Source organism: Meleagris gallopavo, chromosome 2 (genome assembly GCF_000146605.3).
Source record: "Meleagris gallopavo isolate NT-WF06-2002-E0010 breed Aviagen turkey brand Nicholas breeding stock chromosome 2, Turkey_5.1, whole genome shotgun sequence".
Lineage (NCBI taxonomy): Eukaryota > Metazoa > Chordata > Aves > Galliformes > Phasianidae > Meleagris > Meleagris gallopavo.
The window spans coordinates 8,981,438-9,006,692 of NC_015012.2; the positions used below are offsets into that span (position 1 = coordinate 8,981,438).

At 45.3% G+C, this 25,255-nt stretch overlaps 1 protein-coding gene across 2 annotated transcripts in view; it reads right to left on the minus strand.

The window, feature by feature from the left end:
* ALK (ALK receptor tyrosine kinase) overlaps nucleotides 1-25,255 on the minus strand; it is a 751,299-nt gene that overhangs the window by 450,825 nt on the left and 275,219 nt on the right. The window lies entirely within an intron of this gene.

Here is a 25,255-nt window from a genome sequence, read left to right on the forward strand (position 1 = left end):
TTTTTTTTTTTTTTGTGACCGTTGGCACCAAGGCCTTGTGGTTTTGAACCACGCGTACGTAGGATCTGTTAACACCATGTGCCACGATGTCCCTTGTGTCCATCCACAGTTACCCTGTATATCTTTCCCTGTATTCCTGGCATTGTCATTGATGGGCCAGGGCAAATGCCACCAGACTGGGACAGCAGGACAGGCTGAGCATAACTGTGCTTGCTGTAATCTCCCTCACGACCTCGGAGAACAGAAATCCCTATTCCCCAACTGACCTTTTCAAGCATCATTTAATGTGCCTTGTAAGATTTTATAGAGCCATTTCTGTAATTCAACGTTGAGTTATTATTTAATGTGATGGTCCCCAGCCGGGACCTTGGGAGAGCTAATTGCACATAAAAGCCTGAGAGCGGTGAAATGGGAGGAATCCACAAATGCCTTAAATACCAAATTTTGCTTCTATTATTGTTATTTATTTATTTATTTGGGCATCATTCTGGTTGCGATTCTGCAAAAAACATATCAGCAGTAACGCTGATGAGATCTGTGGTGTGCAAAACCAGTATTATCCTGAGGCCCATAAAATCACTGGCCTATAGATTTTGTTTTAGGGAGAAGGGGAATGACATGGAGCGATGCTTGCCCTCCAGGACCTGGGGAACAAGGCTTACCCTCCAGGACCTGGGGAACAATGAAACTTAAGGAGTACCTGAGTGCTACTGATGGTATGAAGTGTGAGGGGACAGAGGAGTTCTCCTTCTGGTCTCATGTAGGACTTCTGGCGTGCCAATCCCCATCAAATGAGGAGATTTGGTTGTGGCTGGTGAGTAGGTTTTTATCCTGCTGCTGCTAAAGCCACTGGAAAAATCTGATTGATCCAGGATTGCAGGTCAGAGCCTAATTCCCCTTTCTGCAAACACCCATTTACTCATGTTAGTGCTTAATAAAATGTAAGCACCAGTCATCGAGAGACATCGAGAGAATGTGCTTAAGAGCTTTATTCGCTTTCTTAAGTGCTTTTCAGGGTGAGGCCCCATGCAACACATCAAATGCCCTCATCGTTTATCACTGTAACATAGATAGCTCCTTGGAAATAACACTCCAATACAAAGGTCTCTTTTTTTTTTTTTAATTATTTTTATATCCACTCCATTATGTTTGCTTCCTAATAACACTGTGTTTGGGTGATGTTCTGGCTGTCTGGTCTGAGGAAAAAATGGCAGGGAAACATGAAGATCTTGGAGTTGGTACAAAGCTTTCAGACACCTGGCTGGACAAAGTTGCAGAAAGTATTTCTCTTAACGTTGCAGGGCCTGATGTACCATTAAGATAATACAAGCTTACAGCCAACCGTCCTACAATAGGAATGCTGAATTCCCTGAGTAATTAGAAGTTGTGTAAGGCAGTCGTGTGGTTTGCAGGGCTTATTAATTCAGTCACGTTTGCATTATAAAAAGGGTAATTAGAGTGTGTTTTGCTTGCCATTGATCTGCATCTTCCGTCATGCCCCTGAAGAGCAGGGATGTGGCACAGAGCAGGCTCCTCAGCCCCCTGTGTGAGGCTGTTGAGATGCAGAGTGCCATGTCTCTGTACAGTTATTTCCTCAGGCTCTTTCTTCACCATGAGGGAGCTTTTCAGGCAGCAGCCTCTGAGGAAGCTGGAGATAAGAGCACATTAGAGGATGAGCTGTACCTACTGTTTTCTCCATGGAAACATGGTTGTCACTCAGTTGTTATATCCAGTAAATCCAATTATGGCCATGGACAGATATCTGGGGGAAAAAAAGCCAAGCTTGTGTAATTTAAAATACTACTAGATACCTTAAAATTGTTGGAGTTTGCTCTTTATGGTCCCAGCTACATGTCATTTTTCATGTTATAGGTGCATACTTTGCCTTTCTTCATCTGGGATGTATTAAATGAGAATAGCACTTGGCCATGATCTAAAAGACAGGGGGCAATGGGTACAAGCTGCATTGAGAGAGTTTTTGTCTTAAGAATGATTTTTTTTTCACTGAGAACAATACATCACTGGAATGATCTTCCCAGGGTGATGCTAGAATCCCCATTACTGGGCTCTTCTATGATGAGAGCTCATCAAGGATGAGGATGGCAGGGCCCTCCCCAAATCTCACATTCTGTCCTCTGATGGCTTCCAGAAAAGACCAGATTTTTGGCTGCCCTTGTGCTCTTCGCCAGTGTTTCATTCCATGGGTCTGCTCTGAGGCTGGGTTCGAGCCAAGCACCCACGCAGTGGTCATGCTTGTTGCTGCAGTGCATCCTGGCCAGCTCAGAGTAAGGGAGTCTGTCTAGAAATCATTGAGGAAGCATGTGGAACCATACACATTTAGATTGCATTTAGACATGGATGTGGGGTGGGTGAGTTATGGTTTCCTATGCCTGCTGCCATGTAAAACCACCCTCATCTGAGGTGGCAATGATGCCTTTGATATATTTTCTCATTGCAAGTCATAGGAAAGAATCTGCCATCAAACACACAGGTTTCAAAATGGTTTCTTACAGTCCATGGAAGGAATTTATCACTTTAACTGCAGTTGGAGGAGGGTACAAATTAATATCATTTTAACAGGCATTCCATCTGCAGTTCTTGCTTTTCTTTATGACAGGTTTGAGGGCTATTTTGCTCATGCTGTCACTGCGTGACAAGCTGGTACAGAAGTCAGGAGCCCCAGATAGCTTTTCCAATGTTGCTCCTAACTACAGCTTTGAGATGCTTATCCAAGATATGACTCAGCTCCCCCATCTGTAAAATGGACTTTGATGCTTAATCTCTTTTAAGACAAGCTTTGAGAGCTCAGAGTAAAAACCAGGCAGTGGTCTGGCTCCATGTTGAGTGAGAGTTATTTTTCAAATCCATGGCAGTCTTTTTTTAATTCTGTGCTTTGAAGCAGAGAAGCATGAAAATGTTCCACTTTTTTTTGGATGGGGGGAGATAGGGGGGAGGGAAGAAGGCGGGGGGTGGTTTTTAAAAGCTATATAGTTTTGAACTGGTGTAAAATTAAAAAATAAACTCTTCCCACAGAAGTTTAGCCCTGCACTGGATGAAATCTTGGAGGGCAGAATATTGCTGCTGATTGTAATCGTCAGGCCTCGGGATTTCTTTGCTGTGGAAACCAAGTATTGGTGTTAGATGTATCCCGGTGTTCACTGTCAGTCAGGCTTCCCACATCTCTCAAGTCTCTGAGCCTCTAGGCAGGGATGGGAGGAGCCAAATCTCTCCCACTGTAAGAGAAGAGCAAGTCTGAGATCACCTCATGAGACCAAACGTGCATATGTCACTCTGAAAGTAATGCCTCCTATTTATTTCCATGGAAACTACAATAGACACAAAGAGAACAATAACACTGTTTGATAGAGCAAATTCTCAGCTACACCGCCTTGCTGTCCTCGTGTCCACTGTTTGGTCTCTTTGAATGTTCAGCAAATGTCAATGAATGTCAGTGGGTGCCATTTTTTCCTCATGGAGGGATTCAGTGACAGCCCTTTGCTTCAGACATACTTCCACATTAGAAGCCAGTGTGTCAGAATGCCCCTCTGCTGCCATCTGTCACAGCAAATGTAGTGGGATATTAGTGTGAAGGTTCAGCCTCTGCTGTCATCCCACCAACATCTGCCTCAGAATCATGGGTCAACGTAATAAAATAGGAGGCAGTACCTTCAGAGCAGCCCTTGTACAATCTATGGGCCCAGACAACATGCATCCCTGGATCCTGAAGAACTGGCAGATGTGGTTGCTGAGTTGCTCTCCATCATATTCAAAAAGTCATGGTTGTCAGGCAAAGTTCCTGGTGACTGGAAGAAGGGAAATGTTGCTCCCATATTCAAGAAAGGGAGAAAAGAAGACCTAGGGAACTACAGGCCAGTGAGCCTCACCTCTGTGCCTGGAAGATCATGGAGCATATCCTCCTGGAAGAGATGTTAAGGTGCATGTGATATAAGGAGGTGATTCAAGACAGGCAGCATGGATTCAGCAAGGGAAGGTCACGCGTGACCAATCTGTTGGCCTGCTATGATGGATGGCACTGGTGGAAAAGGAGGGGCAACTGATGTCATCTACCTGGACTTCTGCAAGGACTTTGACATGGTTCCACACCACATCCTCATCTCTAAGTTGGAAAGGGATGTATTACGAGGCAGGGCTATTAAGAAGATAAGGAATTTGTTGGATGGTCGTAGCAGGAGAGTTGTTGTCAACAGCTCTAAGCACAGGTAGAGGCCGATAAGGAGTAGTGTGCCCCAGAGATCCATCTTGGGACATGAGCTCTTCATCAAGATGTGCTTCAAGTATTTGTGAGGCTGCAATGAAGAAAGAACCAAGATTCAAGCATGGGGCCCCCAGCACAGGAAAGATGGGGAGCTGTTGAAGGCCACAAAGATGTTCAGAGGGCTGGAGCACCTCTCCTATAGAGACATGCTGATAGAGCTGGGCTTGCTCAGCCCGGAGAAGAGAAGGCTCTGGGAAGGCCTCATTGTGCCCTTCAAGTTCTTAAAGCGAGCTTACAAGCAGGAGGCAAAATGACTTTTTACATGGACTGACAATGATAGGACAAGAGGGAATGTGGGCTTTAAACAAAAAGAGGGGAGATTGAGGTTACGTGTTAGGAAGAAATTATTCGCTCAGGGGATGGTGAAGCCCTGGCACTGCTGCCCAGAGCTGTGGATGCCCCATCCCTGGAGGTGCCCAAGGCCAGATTGCATGGGACCTGGGCAGCCTGAGCTGGTGGTGGGCAACCCTGCCCACAGCAGGGGTTGGGGCTGGGTGGGCTTTGAGGTCTCTTCCAACCTGAGTCATTCTGTGATTCTGTCTGAGGTCACTATAGCCAAGTGCAGACCCTGGGCAGATGGAACTGGATTCTGCTTTGCCAACAACTGGAGCAGCCCCAAGCAACGGGGAGTTTATTCCCTGGCCATCCTTGTTGCGTGGCTGGAAGGGGATCTCCTGGAGCTTCTCAGGTTACCCAGGTGGCCCCATACAGATAGTTCTGCCTACTGGTATTAAACAGCAGAAGATAATGTTACCACAGAGATTGGGTTGTGATCTTTGTACAGATGGCCTTACATGCTGAGAGGACCCAGTGGGAGATTTACTGGGGAAGGAGGTTGAAGCCCCATAGGAGGAAGGGATGCATTGCTTACAGTTAAACCCAATTGTTCCTAGGTGCACATCCTCTCTCTTTCAACTCAAAGGTTTAATTTCATGGTAGATCAGTTACATGGTGCCCAGACAATGGGCCTGAGGCCAATTTCCCCTGGGAATGAATGTGATTAAACCTTTAATACTCATAATGAATACTCTTCCTGCTCATATTGCTTTCTGTGTCTGACTGTCACCCCCTCATCAGGGCAGCTGGGTTTTGGGGCACACGGAGCATGCGTTTATGGACAGAAGATGCTGCGACAGGGAGCGGTTCCCTGACTGAGCTATTATACTGCTTAGATGCTCAAGCTGTGAGGGCAAGGTTTGGGCAAGAGTGTAAGTCACCTCCATTAAATAAGCTGCTCCCTTTATTTCTGGGAACATGGCATTAATTTCATGCGGGTTTCTGTTGGATGGGAGATCTAATGAACTTTTGATGAACTGGGGCTGGAAGCAGACAGTCAATCCTATTGAATCAGCACTGCACAAGGCTGTCCTCATTAATGAATGTCAGAGAGACTGCCTGAATCAGAGGTTTCAGGCCTCTGCTTTTTCTGTTTTAATTGCATTTTAGAGAGTTCACAGGCCAGAGCAAGTGGGGAAATTTGTGATGGGTCAGAAATGGCTGTGGTTTGGAAAGAATTTCAGGCATCCTTCAAGTGACCTCCTCCTCCTCCTTGTGCACAATTGTTGCTTTTAAAAGCAGCAGTGATAATAGGAGAGCAATGGAACTGCCTTGCAGAAGTTTTGCCCACAGCCTTGCAGTTTGTAAATCCTCTCTTTGATCTGTGGGGAGGGAGTAGTACATGCATGGGGTGGTGGGGACAATGTAGAAGAGCAGAGCGTATGTTTGGGGTCAGCAGGCAGATCCTGCTGGCCCTGATCTCGTGCTGGAGCAGATGACCCAGAGCCTGCAGCAGCACTGAGACATTTTACAAGTGGTGTGGCTGCAGCTTCAGAATTAGTCAGCCATGCTTCTGTGCCATTAGCAGGGTTTGTTTAATCTGGAGCCTAGTCAAGGCTTGCATGGCCTTGGGAGCAGATGAGGCTTGTTCCCTTTGCAGCTTGTTTGAAGGCTAGGGGGAAAAAACCAACACTCTTCTTTCTTGCTGACTCAGCTGGCCAGTGCAGCTGGCCTAGTTAACCTAAAATAAACCAATTAAGGCTGTATAGTAGAAATATCTATCAGTAGAAGACTTGCCTGAATAAAGGCTGTAAGATGTAGCTAGGGGTGCTGCAAATTGAAGCAGGGCATCTCCTGTCTGGAGGGCTTGTTCTGCATCTGTGCAGCTTCTCACAGCACAGGCAGGGTATGGCTCAATAGATCCAAATCCACTGAGAGCAAGGTGTGGGACCATGCAGTGGTGGTGAGGAGAAAAGGTCAATGCTGCCAGGTAAGTCATGCACACAGCACTCTTTAAAGGTTGGTGTGTCCCCCAATTAAGCATGTAGTTATAGTAATCAGAGAATCCTAGAATGAGTAGGTTGGAGGGGGCCTTAAAGGTCATCCAGTTCCAACCCCTGCTGGGGTAATTAGCAAACTTGATGAGGGTGCACTCATTCTCACTGTCTGTCTATGTCATAGATAAAGATGTTGAAGACCACCAGTCCTGAGATGGACTCCTGGAGGACACCACTTGTTAGTGGCCTCCACCTGTTCATAGAGCTGTTGACAACCACCCTCTGCCTGTGGCCATCCAACCAATTCCTTATGCACCAAATAATCCAGCCTTCCAAATTGTATCTCTTTAAATTAAAAATGAGGATATGGTGAGAGACTATGTCAAAGGCCTTGCAGAAGTCCTGGTACATGACATTTCCTTCCCTTTGTCCACCAATGTTGTCACTCCATCACAGAAGTCCTTTGTGTTTCCTGGAGCAAAGGACCACGGTGAAATGAGTGTTTCCAGCTCTGGTTTGAGTATGCCACACAGCTTGACATGACCTTGTAGGCAGCCTGACCCAGCATGAAAAAGGAATGACTGTTATCCCAGCAGTTCCTCTAAACAAAAGAAGTGCTTTCCTGAAGCCCAAGGCCTGGCTGCAGCCAACCTGTACCTGCAGTTCTGGAGCTGCAGGAACTTGCTCTAGGTTGAGGAGACAAGGCAGCATGTAGAGGCCCATATCCTTCCTTAATGTGCGTCAATACAGGGGAGGGTATTTGCAAGATGGGGAGGGACAGAGTTTTTTTCCTCTTCTTATGTGTGTGTGTGTGTGTGTGTGTGTATATATATATATATATATATATATATATGCTCGAAGAAATGCTTCTTTACAAAGTGTATGTCTCAGTGAATTTATAGTCCTTCAAATCATTGTTTTATGGCCTTGGAAAGAAGCTCATAAATGATTGGGGTTTTTCTGGTGGAGATGGTGAAGAGGAGGTGGTATTGGGAGGGAATGAAAGAAACCCAGTACATCTCAATTTAACATGTGAAAAGATGTCCCTAAGGTGAGAGTCCCTTCTAGAAGGGCATCAGGAACTGCAGGACTGGCTGGGGAAGGTGGTATTATGGGATGCCAAGGAGGGCCTCACTTTGGAGCTTGTACTTGGGTTTATCTCCACACTGGTGGGCTGGAAGATCCAGTAGTGGTGGGGAAATGCTCCCAGCTTGGAGGAGGGAAGGGAAGGGGCAAAAGGATGGGGTTTGCTTAATTTCTTGGCAAAACTTGCATCCCATGAGGTGTTCTTGGGGCTCTGTGAGGGGATTGTTCACTTGGGAGGGGAAAGACACAGACTGAGGAAGTTTGGGTCAAAGGGGCTGTAAGTGCATTTGTAACAGGGAGAGGAGATCTCTGTGGAAAGCTCAGATCTCAGCATTTGTGTAGGAATCTGGAAAAATCCCAGTGGTTTCCAAGCTGTTTCAACTTTGTCAGGTCAAGGTGAGGGTGCAACTAAGCAACAAGGCTTTCTCCTAGATGGGGATGGGCTTCCTTTGAGGAAGGGGGAGTTATGCTTTTAAATGAAAGCACTTATTTTTCTTTTGGCTTCACCTTACCTGAAGCTTAAACTATATTTAAGAAGAGATCTTACCTCGTTGGGTGCTACCTGCCTTGCAGTAGCTTCTGAGCATGTTCCCTGTCTGTGCAGCTGAGCAAGAACAGGTCGTTCTGGCAGCTCTGGCATCCTGAGAGCACTCTAGCCACATGGCTTGGCTGCCTATGCTCTGGGGAACTTAAGCATCAAACGTGTGGTTTCCTATCATTTAGATAAAGTCAGGGCTCCTCTTGGGCAAGGTAAAGCCAGCAAGTGACGTTGCTTTGATCCTCTTCACTTCAATCCAGCTCTGTCCAAGAAACTGGCCTCATCCAGAAGCCTGCTTGAGGAGGGTGTGTTCTCTCCCACTAACTCTTTGCAGGGCTGCTATAGGATATACATATCTGGGGAGGCACAAGTTGACGTGACAGCCTGTGTGATATTGGTTGTGCATACCTGATGGACAGGTGGGGAGAATGAGCAGGGCTGTGGCCAGTATCATCTGTGCATCTGTATGCACGTGTGCAGATGTGCATACATATCAAACTGCACAGATGAATAATGTTTGCTGCACTGGCACGTATACAGGAAGAAAGAAACATGCGTTTATGGGCTTTGTCTGCTCTACTTGCTCTTATCCACATGTGCATCCTCAGAAATATTAATTGGATATAAGGTGTTGGGAAATGACTGCACGAGCCCATCCATTTGCTGATGGAAACATTTCTTCTGCATGAAAAGAATTACCAGGCAGCAGAGTGGAAAAGCTTCCTACAGAAACTTGCTAGATGAATGGGGGAGGGCTTGAGTAATGAGGCTTTTTGTGGGCTAATATAACAAAACTGCTCCACAAAAATATTATTGTTATGAACATGAGCTAAAGAGAGAATTATTCATATAAAATACAGGTATCTGTGTTTCACATGAATCAGTGCTTATGCAAAGGGAGAGAAGGCTGTGTGAGATGAATACCCAGGACCTGCCCCTCTGCCTGGAAACGATTAAAAAAATAAATAAATAAAAAATCTTTATTATAGGCCTGGGGAGGAGGTACTCATGCTATGTATGAGACCTGGGAAAAACACAGGTTGAAGAGTCCCCAGGGCTAATGAGAAAGCAACATGAGGAGTCTGGATGACTGCTGATAGGCTTATGATTAAGGACAAGAGGCAGAATTTCCCATGGTTTTCCATGCAAGCCAAAACAAATCTTTCCCTCTTTGCACCTACACTACCTCATCTATGAACATGAGAAAAGGAATTGCTGCTGGAAGGCAGCCTTGTGGGCTAACTGCAGTTCACAAGGAGCTACTGCTTTGGAGGAGATGGGAAGAGATTGGGGTGAGAGGCAGGCTGTGATTGGCAATCTGTTGTTGAATCATTTCCATTTTCCCTTCTGTCTTAGGGAGAAATGATTCCCATACTACTTACTGTTTCACAGGCAGCAGAACTTCTTGAGCTCAAAGCTCGTGAGAAACTTTTTAAATCCACCCATAGCCTCCTCCAAAAGCAGTGCTTAGCAGAAGCAGAGGATGATGTGGAGAAGAAGCGTGAAGTTGGCTGGAGAGCTCACAGCAGCACAAGACACTGCCCAGCAGTGCATGCAGTCCCCAAGCCCAGGGGATGGTCATGCCAACAATGTGTCCTTTTGCTCACACATCACGGCCAGGCTGTTACTGCCCGACATCCCCTGAGGTGCCACACGGCTGCACTTGGGCTGGGGCTCAGCTGCGTGCTATATTTAGGCTGTAGATTTGCACCATTAACTTGCTGCTCAATGAGCAGGTGAATTACTTGTTGAGTGGAGTGGGGGTTGCAGCTGCTTCTGAGTGTCTCTGTGCTGTGTGATCAGTGAGGCTGCAGGAGGGGAGGAGAAATAGGCAGGTTTTGCCCAGGTGTTTGGGCTTGAAATAGAGAAGAGGCACTCTTGGCTTTTTAATAGAGACCAGCAGGACCACAACTCCTTGCTGCAGCCCTGCGTGCTCCTGCCTTGAGACACTTCACAAGGTCTCTTGCTCAAACAAAATGCTCTGGGTGACAAAATGGAAAAACTGGTCACCAGTGATTCACAGATAGAGCCTAAAAATATATGGCTATTGTTCCTTTCCTTATGACCCAGCTGGGATGAGTTGTTTTTCAGAGGAAGCAGGAAGGTAAACAATTCCAACATGCAGTGGTGAAAGCGGCAGTCCAACATTTTTTAGCTGCCTTAGCTCAGCAACCAGATGCTCTGTGGCCATTGGGTCCCCCTTATGAACAGGAGGGGTGGGACGAGCGCCCGAGGACAGCCCTGCTGCATCTGGGCTGAGCTGCTGCAGGTAGGACGTGCTGGGCTGTGGTGCTTCTCCTCCCCAGAGCACTGATACGGCTGTGGTTCATCAGGGCCGGGGCACTGATGTGCTGCAATGCTGCCCGGTTGTAAGGAGTGTCCTTAGGAATAGGAATCTCCTGTGGGTAGGATGTCCTGCTGCTGGTGGGGTCACCAAGCTGGATGTGACCATGCCACAGCACCTGGATGTCCTGCTTGGTTTTGTTTGTTATTGTGACTTTTTTTTTTTAATACCATCTTTTTACCTACTGACCCTCTTCAGAGTCCCACTGGTCCCTCGGTACAGTTGCACGTGCCTAAACTGCAGTGAGTGAATTAGAGCAGAGCCTAACATGGCTTTGATTTACCCCTGACATTACATAAAATAGGGAAGAATATGGAGTGAGACAGCACTGCTCCTCAGTAATCAAATGTGTAGCTGCTATAAATCAGCACTGCTCCCCTGGTTTCAGCAGTTGCACCCTTAAAGCCAGAAGTGCTGTGACCCCCTCCCCTCCCTCTCCCCCCATGTGCAAAAGGTCGCTCTAAAGCCTATCTCCTAGTGTCAAACCTCATGCAAGGACTCTGCCAGCAATATTTAATTTTGCAGGAACTTTGCTTGGCTGCAGCTCTGGTTTCCTTGTGAGCTGGCCATCCTCGGTAAGGCAGGAACAGAGTGAGCAGGAGCAGCACATCTGTCTCAGGCAATGGAAGTGCCACTGTGCTGCTTTTAGGCTGTGCGATGGCTGGGAGGCACTGGGAAGAATTAACCTGCCTGAGCAGCTCCAGTCTCAGTGCCTTCTTTCTGACAGTGACTTGCAGCTTGTGCCTGTCTTTATATTAATAACAAGGTTTTCTTGTTATTTGGCAGTCTGTGTCCCAGAGCTGCTGGGGAGCAGGTATCTGAGCTTACTGCATTTGATAATCTCTGATAACATTTCCTGAAGACTGATATGTGACCCTTTCCTAAGGGCACTTAGAGTGCTGTCACCCTCACTGCAGCCTCAGACACCTGTAGCGGTTTGTGCTGTCGCCCAGTTATTGGCTGGCTCAAAGTGATGTGCCCTGGGTGTGCTCGAGGCATGTGCAGGGACAGAAAATCAGTAGGACTGGGAACATTCCCTGCCCAAGGGCCTCATTTGGTTCCCAGGACCTCCCATCTGGGTCCATCCCTGCCAGGGCTGCAAGCAGCAGGTGGACTTGCAAGCAGGTTTTGGAATAGGGGAAGGCAGGGGAGAAGCCACCATATGGATACTGTATTTAGGTGCCTTGGCAGCTCAGGGAAGAAGCTGATATGTCCATGGTCCTCAGGCTTGTGGGAAGCAAGGGTTCCTTCCCATCAAGCTCTGTTCTGGTGGGTTGGAGGTGAAATTGAGGGGAAAAACTCAGTCTTGAAGGCATAGCAAGCAGCTGCCCTCTCTGTGTTTGATCCCTGCCTTCCTCTTCTCTCTGGCTCTCTGCTCCTGTCTCCAGGCACCTGGGAACAGCTGACTAATGAAGATGTGCAGATCTTCATCAACTTGTGCATTATGTAGCACATGGCTAAAATAGCTAAGCTCGTGGGTCTGAGCCCATCTCTGCTGGGAAGGACTTGCAGTGAAGTTCAGAAGCAATTTGTCCCTTGGTGCCATGGTAACACCTCTCCAAATGCAAGCAGCAGGACAGTGGCAGCATGGTGATGCTCCAGCAGCATGTGGGGTGACCTTGGAAAAGCAGGCAGTGGTATGAGGCATTGCCACGGGATGTTTGCAGGAGTCTTTTCCAGCAGCCCTTCCCTGCACTGCAGCTAGCAGCTCCTGGCTGGTGGGAAAGAAGTTTTAAAAGAGGATGGACTAAAATAAGGGGAGAAAAAGGGAAACAACAGTTGTGTTTAGGTAAGAAAGAGTAGAGGTCTGGGAGATTAGTACTGTCCTTCACTCCACATGACTTAAAAAAAAAAAATAAAATAGAATCAACTTCTGCTTGCAAGAAGCTTTTGGATGCTTCTTTGTTTTCCACTCTGCTCAAACCTGAGGAAACAGGCTGAATATCCTGAGCTTTATTTGTATATTTGAAATGACCTACCTCAGATTTCAGAGAGGGTTGGGATTTTCAAGAGCTTGAGTTTTTCATAATTTCAGGTCTGAATACACTATGTACCCTGGTTTGAAACAGGCCCAGCATCGGCCCTTTTCAGGCCCCTTTGAAATCTCCGTCTGGGTACCCCCAGACCAGACAACCCTGAATCTCTACTTCTGCAAAAGCACCTTCACCCTTGCTCTGGGGTCACCTGTGCTTTACCAAGCTGGCCACAGCTGAAGTGTGCTCATCTGAGTAGGGGAAGTGGTACAGAAAAACTGAAGTGGAAAGTGATAGGGATGCAGGTGCTTGGCTAGAGGAGAGGAACTGCAGCAGAGCCATGTTCTGCAGATAACTCTGCCTTGACCCACGTGTTCAGGTGCTTAGGGCTGATATCCCCCAGTTTGGAAACTCTGACTTCTGAGACTCCTGTCTTGATGCCAGAACAGATTTAACAGGGCATGATACATGATAAGTTGCTTGAAATAAAAAGATTCTGTCTGTGGCTTAATAAGTGCTGCAAGAAAAAAATCATGCTGCAAAGTTCAGATGCATGCAGGATTCACATAGGTCTCCAGCAGCTCTAATTTTTAATCTCCTATGCAAGCAGATGTTTCTGCATAGAACCTGCACTGCCCTCACAGCACACAGGAACATCCCAGCGCTTCCTCATTCATGTTCTCTACTGCCAGGTGGTCTTTATGTAGCACGTGCCTACCAGATCCGGATTTTTCTGCAATATCAGCTTCTTCCCTTTGATATCAGGAGTCTGTTGAGATGGAGATTGTGCATGAAATTACACCCTTGGCAGGGTATGGTGAGAAACTGCATTGCCCTAACAGGAACCTGCAGGAGGGATGAGGGAGACAGGCTGCGTGACTCGGGAAAGCTCCTGGCACCAACCCTACCTCTGTAGCAACTACCTACCATGGTTGCAGCGATGTGTGAACATTCACTGGGCATGGATTTGAATGCTTTCCCCTAGGCAGGGCCAGCTCATCCCACTAACAGTGGCTGCCAGTGTCAGGTCACGGCTTGGTGCTTCCTCTGCAGAAGTTCTGCCAGGTGGCCCCCAAGGCACCCAAGGATGGCCTGGCCCTGCATGGATACTCTGGGTGATTTGGATGGTCCTCTGTCAAGTCAGAAGTTGGACTCAATGATCCTTATGGGTTCCTTCCAACTCTGAATAGTCCATGATTCTATACTTCCCAGTTCTGAGGCCAGTGGTGGGACCAGGATGTTCCTCACCTATCCCATGGAGTTGTGCTTGGTGCTGCTCTAAAAATGCCAGCCTTTGTGAAGCCTCGCTGTTGATTTTCTCCACTGCTCTAAAAATACAGGGCTATTAAGGTGAAAGCATCCACCATCTATCTCCCAGGAGAAGGAGCAATTTTCAGTTGGGTTTTGGCATGCAGGTTCTCCACAGATAGAGCTCACAGAGCCTTGGCACCAGGTGTCTGGCACTCTCCGCAATGGCAGCGGAGTAAGAATGGTCATCAGTCTTCAGCTAGGGTGGTGATGAGACGTGGAAGTGATTAGGAGATGGGAACATGAGTGGTAGGTGATCTATCAAGCAGACTTTATTAACTTAAATGTGTCAAAGAAGTTTCCAGTGGAAGGAAGAAAGGGGAGAAGATGGTGCCAAGTCTGTGTGCTTGTAAGTTTTTCCAGGTGCACTTCTGCTTGCTGAAGACATTATTGCATCTGCATGCCCGCTGCTGACCTCCCCTAAGGATTCTGAATCCTTTAGATCTGTGTATAGAATTGCCATGTTGTTATCTGCAAAGGATCTCAAGCAATTTGAACCATATTGATGAAATAGTAAAAATCCTTTTTTTTAATTTTTTTTTTGAGAGAAACAGCTTTGGGAGCATTCCCATGAGTGGCTTGGTGAGGTGTTTATAACCTCCAGTGGGGAGGTTGTGAAGAGCAGTCGGAGCTGAACTAGCTGCTCTTTACCTATGTGTGCATGGCCAGTGGCTGGGACTATCTTCTGTCATCTCGGCATGGTGTGAAGCCAGCATCTTGGCAGCTCCAGTGCCAGGAGCTCAAGGGAAAGCCTCCTAAGCAGGCAGCAGCTGTGTGGCATGGGTGTGGGGTTATGAGCACGCTCATATAGCTGTGTGGCAGCTGATGGTGTGTGTTAACAGATTTTGCAGCTTGTACATCTACTAGGGCCCCTCTCCTTGAGTAAAAAAAAAAAAAAATCACTTCTGAGGGAAGCTGAAATATAAGAAAATGCTCAAGTGAATGAACTCAGAGGTGCTAATGGGTTTACTGTTGGACTTGGTGATTTTAGAGGTCTTTTCCAATCTTAATGATTCTATGAAGCTAAGACCTATGATTTCATCTTGTTTTTTCTCATTCATGAGAGCCATGAACCCAGAGAGCTAATATTCCAGTTGAGTAATCCTGTTCCTACACCTCACCATGGCCTGATGTGTGTGGTTTGGCACAACCACCTCTGCAACTGCTTATGGAAGGGTATTTGGTCCATTCATTAAGGCCCATCAGTCTCTTTACTGAAGAAAATAGCAACAATACAAAAGGAGAAGAAGAGACTATAGTGAACCAGCTCCCTCCAGGAAGTACTACCAGAATTATGAGTCTGTTAATAGGAATGGTGTGCTGTTTTTCACACACACACAGTCTGTTGTATAAAACCAAGCAAGTGGAAAGTTCCACATATGACTGTGTTTATTCTCACTTGAAAATATCCTGGGTGAGAGTATTTCTATTGAGGTATCTCAGTGCATGTGATACTGAAGAAAAGCATTGAATTTTAAAGTGCGGCATGCCACATCAGTTGTTTTCCCATATCTGAAACCCACTAAACTGAGATATGTATCTAGATGTGCTGTTTCAAAATTCACCTTTACTTAGATTTTAGAATTTTGGTATGGCTATTATACTAGTGTTTTTTTTTTTTTTTTTTTTTTTTTTTTTTATTTTTTTATTTTAATACTACACCTACAGAGATAGTAGTAGTACTTTACGTAACGTTTAACTTAAACGTTAGAAGGTAATACTTACTAACGTTACCGTAGGGTTAGTTCGTTTACGGTTTCCCGTTTTACCCGAACCCGGTTCCCCGTTAACCGTTTTTACCCTTTTTTAAACGTTTTTAACCCGTTAAACGTTAACCTTTACCCGTTTAACCCCGGTTAAACCGGTTTTAAACGGGGGTAAAAAACGGTTAAAACCGGGGGGTAAACCGTTAAAAAGGGTTTACGGTTTTAACGGGGTTTTTTTACCGGTTTTTTTTTTTTTTACCGTTTTTTTTTTTTTTTTTTTTTTAAACCGTTTTTTTTTTTTTTTTTTTTTTTTTTTACCCCGTTTTTTTTTTTTTTTTTTTTTTTTTTTTTTTACGGGTTTTTTTTTTTTTTTTTTTTTTTTAATTTTAAATATAGACCACCACAGGAGATGAGATTCAGTCTTAAACTTCAGGAAGATTCATACCTGGGATGTTGCTTTCAGCCCAGTCCTTATTTCAGATCTCACTGGATAGGACAGATGTGCATCTTTTCTTTTTTTTTTTGTTGTCTCTTAGGAGAAGAAAAAGGAAGTTTCTATGCTGAGGTGATTATTTTTTCTCCATCAGGTTTAATTCTGCATAATACACTTAAATGAAGTCATCCAGCTTTCTTCTTTTCAGTTGCAATCATAACCTTGCCTATCTTTGAGGAGCAGTGCTCCGCTTCCAGCATGTGGGATGCCTCTGCTTCAACGGCTGTCCTCCCACATCCCTGCATGCATTTTCTTCTCCCACTATGGCCATGAGGTCCATGCAGGAGAAGGGTAAGGAATGTGTAGTGATGGCCTCTGTCAAGGGGTGAGGCTACCAAAGTTGAACCATTACTTCAGAGTCCCAAGCTGTGAGGAGTAAGGGGGCTGGATCATTCAATTTACTTTGAAACCAAGAAAGAGAACGAGGTGTAAACTCACAGACTTGGAAAGGCTGGAGCCAATTCTTGTTGTAGCCTTTGCAAATTCCTTCCTTCTCCATGTAGCAAAAAATAACCCTGCTCTTTGATAAAATCCAATCATTTTTACAAGCAAATACCGAAAGCAAATCAAAATATTTTGGAGGTCCTGAAATGTTGATTCACTTCATGTTCCAGCCATAAAGGAAATAAAGGGCTAAAGATCAAAACTGTTTTCATGGTCCTGTCTAAAATGGGAAAAGAAATCATGGCAACTCAGATGTGTTTAGATAAACTTCGCCTCCAGGTTTGGGTTTATGCCTGGTTACCATGTTACTGTATGGGTGTTAATTTCTGTCAGCACGAGGGGCAAAGTTGTTGTTGGACTCCTTCTGGATAAAACCTCTTTGCCCAACCTTGACAAGACCTAGGTTTTCCAGAACAAGGCTTTTCCAAGCTGAGATTGGCATAACGCTGCCATTGCTCTAGCTGCTTATAAGATCTAGGCTTCATGTTTGAACTTTCTCAGGTGCTTTATCTGTTCTGCTGAAGGTGGCCATCTGTAAAGGCAATCCTTTGTCCCAAGACCATAGAGGTATGTAGTGGTTGGTGTCAGTGCTGCTGCAGGTTACTCCCTCTGGAGCAGCCTGGCTGTACCTACAATGAATAGTGTTTGGCTTTGGTATTTTCTGGGCCACAGGTGATGGCCTTGACTCATCACTTGTACTTTTCTTTGGTTTTTGGTTGAAGAATCATCTTGAAGAAACATGGGGGTCATGTTGCAAGCAGATAGGTTGGTGCTTTTCTAATGTGATGCTAATAGTATGTGTTGTGTGCTCTGGGTTATTGTGAGAGAATGTTCAGAGGAGGTGAGTGTGAAGGGTCCCATAGAAGCACTGCAAGTTCACCTCAGATGAAGAACCAGTAGAATCTTCCACGCCTACAGTGCTAGTGCCATGGGAAAACTAGAGTAATGGTCCCGTGAGTTCTGCTTGTGGCTTTTTCTGGAAGGAAATACTTTGAGCCAACTAGTGAATATGTTCTCTGGATGATCATAAACCTATGGCCTAGGAGAGAGGTGGGAAACTACACTATCTGTCAGTGTAGACATGCTTATTTATGTTCTAAACCAAAATTGTATCAGTGAGTTTCCAACAAATGGAAAAACAGAATTGGATTCAGTGGCCATGCTGGGAGAATAAGAGGAAAGGAAGGGGAAGTGGCACCTGAAAAGGTAGTGCAGTGAAATACAGAGTGAACTTCAGCAGTGGTAAATATAGCTAAATCAATTGAGTTTAGTTCATATCCTGAGAGCCATAAACAAATGCAGGTGAAATTTTATGAGCTTTTAAAAAGAACTTTATGGGCTTAGAGGGAGAAGCAGTATAATCTGAAACTAGCAATGGAAAAATAATGTAATATGAATTGCGGCATACCTAGAAAAACATGTTAACCTGCACAAGGATCATAAAAGCAAGGAGAAGAGGCCTAGAGATCAAATTCATGCTTCTCCAGGATTTTCTGAGCTGTATTACCTGTTGAAATTACTCTCTGGGGAGTAAAGGTCCCATGTGCCATTGCCTCAAAGGGAAAAAATGAAGAAGAAATGCAAGATGCATATCTTTAATAGGCTCTGATAGTTATCCATCACTATACTGTTCAGTTTCCTCCTGAGAACCAGAGGCTGCCTCTCTTCACACTTAATAGGAAGCAAAGTACAATCAGGGATGCCTGGATTTGTCTGTTTGGGGTAGGAAGGAGTGGCCTGTCAGCTCACTTGAGACAAAATATGCCATCTCCATAAACTCAGAGAAAGGCTCTGCGTCCTGGAGGCAGGCAATGTGCAAGCTCCCTCCTGTCAGTTAGACATTTAGGAGATAAGGATGCATTTGCCTGCCCACTGACCTCTCCTTGATTCCTGCTGAGCTCTGCTAACGCCTACAGCTGTCTGTGATGATGTCCTGCTCTGCTCCATGTTTTGGTAGGGGTTATTACTTCCTTTAGGTCAACAGTCAGGCTGAGGAGGGTTTTGGGGAGAGGAGATCTCTTGCCACTTAGCTCGAGAACAGGTTCATCAGCTATGCCATCAGCTTCTGTTTAACCAGAGGCTGTGCTGAGAAAGGACCAAGAGCTGTCCCTGGTCACGGCCAAGCTGACCGATCACTTTTAAGTAGTAGTATTCTCACAAGTTTGAATAACCCTGTTTTAATGGGTGAGTGGGGTATTGTGTGAGTGGGTGGTTTCGATTTGATCAGATCCTGTTTGCTCACAGCAGCACTTCCTCGGACCTCTTATTTTTTTCAGTGTGGTGAGGCAGGCTGTGCTGTTCAGTGTTGTTCAGGTTCATTCCAGATGGTCAGGAGCAAATTTCCAGCTGACAGCTTGTCCTAGAGCAGTAATTAGGACAAGAGTCCATTGTTAAGCTCTTCTCACAGGCTAGAATCTATGCTGGAACAGGACTAGCCACCCAGCACTGCATTTGTGAGATAGTCTTTGAAACAAAAGCTTTATTCCAAATAAAATATTTCCCCCGTGTCACTAATCAGATCCGGCTTTAATAGAAAAGTCATCAACAAGATCCTCTTATGGTGCTAATATCTAAGCCTTGCCTTCCTCAGTTGCGTTAGGGTGTATATATACATTGTTAGTACGTTAATGCTCTTGTTAATGCACCAAATATGCGTAAGCAATTAACAGAAGACTGCGTTCGATTATGTCTTGCCAGAAAGTCTCCAGAGAAGTTAGTGTTCATTACTCAGTGAGGAGCACTTTCAACCATGAATGGTGACCTTGGCAGAAGGTCCCAGAGACCACGGAATTAATTAGAAAAGTTTTAATAAAGGCTGGTGCATGGGAAAAAAATCCATAGGACGGGTGCATTGTTCACTGGTGACGATATGTTTGGCAGATACTTATGCCATTACGAATCCAGATCCTGAGTTCATTGCCGGGCTGTGCTTTACGAGTAGATCTGACGACACGCCTGAGAATGGCAGCTTTGGAAAATGTCCTTGAATGTGTTCTGAAAGATGTTTCGCAGTTTGGCAAAAGTGCCGGAACGCTTAATGGAAGCCTGTTGTATTTAGCCAGATGCTTTCTCGGAATAGCATTTCTTCCATGGCATCGCAGCTACAGAAGTGCTTGTGAGCACTTCCACTAACTTGCGTTACCTGAATTAGTTTTCTTAGTGAAGAAAATGGCCTTGAGTGTTGATTCAGTTTGCTCTTGTCCTTTCAGTTGTGTTTTGCTGTTCATAAATATGCTGAAAGATGCTCACAGTCAATAAAACATTTGGAAGCTGGCCAGGAAAAGAACTGCCCCTTCTGCTTCTCCCCAGCGCTTTGCTCACTGGGGATATTTGTTGTTCATTTCTCCTTAGGAAGTTTCAGTGAGTCAACAAGGAAGCAGAACTGTGACCTTGAGTATGGAACCAAAAAACAGATCCTGGGATGACTGCTGCCTGGTGAATATAATCCAAATCTCAACCTGTTGGTGACTACGAGACTATTAGAATGCTGAGGTTCAGCAATTAGCTTACACTGATGCTGAGGTACCAGATGTGTGTCTGAACCAGTTTAACTGTACTTTCCGTAGTGACATTTCTTGCTGTTATCTTCTGGTCTTGTTGCTGTGGGTTTCCTCTCATTCCCTATAGACAGCAGAAGGAGCCCATACAGGTAAGTGAGGTTTCAGCCCGGACCCCACTTAGGCATGTTAACTTCAGCCTCTGGGATCTTCAGAGATGTTGGGCAACTGCTCCATCTCCACATCTTTGATATTATTGTATCTTAAAAAGGGGGCTGACTGGAAGTGTTAGTGTGAAAGCAAACTGCTATGTAGGCACGAATAAGATTCAGGAAGTGTTTTGAGCTCCTTAGATAACATTAGGAAAGTCCAAACACAAATAGAATACGTGGTGTGTCTTTCCATACTGACTGCATCACATGCCAGCAAATCGAGCGATGTGTGTTATCAGGTGCTAATCTTCCCCAGAATGACAGTAGACTTGCTGATAATTAAAAACTTAAAGGAGCAGCTGCTGTCATGCCATAACTTATCTTTCTCTATATCAGAGTATATTGAAGAGACCGTAGTATTATCTGTCCTTGTGAAGCAGCAATTAAGCAGTTACTGATATCTGTTCGGAGATCCTGGCCCATGTAATTACAGGGCTGTGTGTTCTTGAAACATTTGTCCCACGGCCCTGGGGAACTTTGAGCTATTGTATAGGAATTGAGATTTTAATCAAAGCTCATTTAAGTTTTTAGGACTCTTTGTACTGATTAGATGAGTTTAACCAGCAAAGAACCAGCTCCTATAGCGTGGATTCGTAGTCATTCTCTGGTCTGGTTTTTACACTTATTTTTTTAATGTTCTCCACAAATAACAGCCAAGATATCCTGCCTGAACACCTGCAAGCTTTGGATCTGGAAGAAAATTGCAGTGTTGTCATTGGCTATTTTTGTGTAATGGAGGAGAGCGTGGTTGGGTTGGCGTCATTCTCGGGACTTTGGGTCAGAGCTTGGCACTGAACTTTGCCTTTTAGGAAGGGCCATCTCTTCTCTGCCTTCCCACCAGGCGCTGGGCAGTGGAACGAGCCAGGCAATGGGAACAAAGCAGCACGCTGCACAATAAAGAGTGTTAATATGAGTAATTATTGCAGTATGTCACTGCACTATTTTAAGGTTGCTCACTGCATGCCAAAGAGTGCTCTGGGCAGGGTTTTCATTACAAAACCCTGCCAAAGCACTTCCTGAGGGGATCGTGATAAATATAGATAGCAGAGAGCCAGTCTGAATCCACTGCGGTGTATAGGAGCACTGCACACGCCTTAGGGTCCACAAAGCTCATAAACCAGAAGCTACTTGAGTTGGCTCAGGTCCCTGAATATGTCTGAATAATTTGGCTGACTCCAGTGAGGGATTTTCAGGTAGCCTTTTGGTATGGTGTAGAAGTCGCACTGGGGAGTCAAATCCCAGCTATCCCTACCAGTGCTGCGTGGGTCACATTTATTTCTGCTCCTTGATTAATTGTGATGGCTCCCTGTGAAATATTTAGGCCAATTCCTTTTCGCTTTTGTTACATGGCTTCATTGTTGACCATCTGTGTAACATCACCCTTTGCATCGTGTCATTGCAGAAAAATAAAGGACAAAGGGAAAACGTCTGGCTTTTTTTAAATCCCTTTGTAGAGGGATGAATCCCAGTTGTATATGTGCATGAGCAACGTTGCCACTAGTTAGGCCCCTCTGGAACCAGGGCTATTGTATTTGCAGTGCTGCTTGAGGAGTGATCCTGACTGCTCATCTCCCATGGCTGCCAGACCTTGGCTTTCTATCCAGGTAGTGCAAAGAAATGACTGTATTGAAGTGTTTGTAAGTGGGGACCTGAGCAAGGCCACCTCTCCTAGACCAGCTGGTCTGGTAGCTTCAGTGAGGTGGTAACCCCAGGTGTGCAGCAAAGGGTGGGATGGCTTTGGCCACTATGAAAACACCATTGGCATTTCTCAAGTAAAAGAGCACGTCTCATTTCATATAGGCCAAGTTTCCCTGCCAGCGCTGCTGGGCAGCACTCACAGCAACATGTCCAAGTGGGGGTAACAGACTATTGAGGCAGTGTAGTGGGAGTGGAGTCATAATGGAATGTACTTTTTCTGCTTAGAAACCTCTAGACCCTCCTTCAGGCTCCATCTCTAAGGGCTGGCATAACTCATCTCCCATATTGTTGGTTTGGAGCTATTGCCAGTGTGTGAGACAGATGTCCTACACGTCTGCCCTGGTTTCTGCCCTACCTTCACAACCAGCACACCCTCTGCTGAACCTTCTACTCCAGGCTTGGTGACTGAGGCAGTTGTGGAGCTGGAATTGCTATATATATAATGCATATTTCTGTGAGTTCATTTTAGGGAAGAAGAGGGTGCTTAGTTGAGAGGAGGCTGGATTATGTCTATTTTAAGGCTGTCCTGGCCACCTGAGTGCATCTCAGCAGAGCAGGAATCTATCTTCAGGAGTTCCTAAACAATTCTTAATTTGAAAGTTGACTGGTTTACTTTGAAACCTCTTCATCTTTTTCAGACTCTCCCATGGAGAATGCTCCTCTAGGAAAGGCCTTTGAGTCCTCTCCCTGTCCTGGCCTCATAAGTGACTTCATCCTCTGTCCCAGCAGATGCCAAGGAGCTTACTCAACAGATGAAGTTATGATGAGCAACAGGGTTATCTAATGCCCATTGAGTGTTTTTTTTTTTCCCATTCAACACACGTATGTTTTGCAAACAATACTGCTGTGAAAGGTCTAAATGTTAGAAGAGAAATACCATGCCAGTCACTGGTATCCAATAGACTCCATGGCAGAGGAATGACATAGACCTACGGTCTTTATTGGTTCCTTTTCTTTAAGGGGTAAGGCTATTGTAAATTCAGAAATGCCAGTACTAGATAACAGGTGTGTGCATGCGTGTGGTTACTACTGATTCTTATGATTTTGGCAAGAAATCTGGATCAAAGACAAAGCTTCTGCACAATGTAAGCTTCTGTACAATTTAGCTACATCTGTACAGAAGCTTACATTGTACAGAAGCTTTGTCTTTGATCCAGATGTAAGAAAGTGCCTTTTCTGAAAAAGAAGTCCACAGTTCTGCCTTGTTCGAGTAGGAAACATGCTAATTTGCTCATAAGTTCGTTGAAGGACAGTGCAGACAAAGTAATTTAGTAATAAGCCTGAGCAAAAAGGCAGGAAGGGTTGTTTCAGTAAGGTGATGATGCTTCTTTGCAGCATATGCATTGATTTGGTCATAAAGAATAACACAAATTTTCAACAGGGAGAATGTTGACTCCAGTGGTTTTGTTCTCAGCAGAGAATGCTCTTTACCTGCTGGGAGAGCTGGATCAGTTGACTGCTACCTACTGTATCTAATCATCTGTTTTTGTGGGTGCTGAGAGCTGGAAAACAGGAATAACAACATGTTTAGAGGTCTGATCCTTTCTCATGACCCACAAGGACTGTTTCCACCATTCATTCCAAAGCGACGGTTGCAGGTAGTGGAAGTGGAAAAAGTTATGAGGAAAGATAGCTGTGGAGGTTTGGTTTGGATGTGAAGTCTGAGCTAAAAACAATAATTATTTCCATTTCCCACCCTCACTGTCCCAAACAGCAAACTGACCTTCGGCTGCATGTAAAGATGTGTTTTTGATGTATTTTTCTGTAATGACTGAAAACTGAAGATTTGGGATTTTCACCTTTTTCTTCCTAACTCTCTCCTGTTCTCTGAACTCCTTTCTCATCTCCTGTACGTGCCTTGACTTCTCTGCACTGTGCTTCAAAGGAGTTACATGGTTATGCTTTTTAAAAAATGAATTATTTCAAGTCCTAGAAGTTACCATCTCTTAGCCTCAACTATGAAGAATAAGACCAAGTGCAGCAGAGGAAATTTAACAAATAAAACACAGCTAGATTAGCTCTCGGGGTCTGTTATACTCATTTCAATCCTATTTCACTTCTATTTAATCCCTTGGTTTCAGGGACTGATCAGTACAAGCTAGGGGATTTAAGGACAGAGCACAGCCCTGCTGTAAGGGACCAGGGGGTGCTGGTGGATGGGAATATGGACAAAAGCCAGCAATGTGCCCTCAAAGCCCAGAAGGCCAACTGGATCCTGGGCTGCATCCAAAACAATCCAGTCAGCAGGCTAAGGGAGGTGATCCTGCCCCTCTGCTCTGCACTATAAGACCTCACCTGGAATACTGTGTCCAAATGTGGGGTCCTCAGCAAAGGAGAGATGTGGACCTGTTGGAGTTCATCCAGAAGAGAGAACACCTGCCCTACGAGGACAGGTAGTGAGAGCTGGGGCTGTGCAGCCTGGAGAAGGAGACCTGAGAGTGGCCTTTCATTATGCAAAGGGAGGCTGGAAGGAAGGAGGGGACACGCTTTAGCAGGGTTTGTTGTGGTAGGACAAGGGGAAATGGTTTCAAACTAAAAGAGGGAAGATTTAGGTTGGATATAAGGAAGAAGTTTTTTACAATAATGGTGGTGAGGGATTGGCACAGGTTGCCCAGAGAGGTGCTGGATGCCCCGTCCTTGGAGATATCCAGGTCAGGCTGGACAGGGCTCTGAGCACCTGATGGAGCTGCGGGTGTCCCTGTTCATTGCAGAGAGGTTGGAATAGGTGATCTTTAAGTGTTCCTTTCAACTCAAATTATACTATTTACTATTTATACATGATTTCATGATGCAAGGGTGGAGGAAGTCTCAGGTGAAGAGAACTGATTTTGGTGAGAAACCCTGCCTGTTGCCACAGGTCTCTGGTAGTCTTCAGACATATACAGTTACTAGGCCTATGGCCATGTGTGACTGAGAAGAAAAGCTCCTGGAGTAGAAAATTCCAATTACTGATTTAATGAAGACAAAATTCATATTTTTATTGGGGGAAAACAACAGTAAAAGCTGCAATTGAGAAGCCCATCTCTGAACTGTGATCAAATGGGAACTGGAAAAACCTAGAATTTATAAACGAATGTCACATTTTCCCTTATATGTGCTGGACCACCTGGAGCTCCTGCTAGGCACCTGGGGACTGCAGGGCAAGCATCTCTGACCTCCAGCTCTGAGGAAGAACTCCCATTCTGGGCATCTTTTGTAACATTGAACAGACTGCAAGGAACTTCCAATTATACTGGAGAAGGTGTTGCTCTGCCTCTGTCATCACCTGCCTGGGAGAGCAATATATTGTTTAAGAGCAGGAAGTGGAGAAGCATCAGCTGCTGTCACAGCTCAGCATCTTGAAAACTCCCTGAGGGCAGAGAGCTCCTCCTCAGGCAGAGTAGGAACTGTGTTTAATTTTTTTTTTT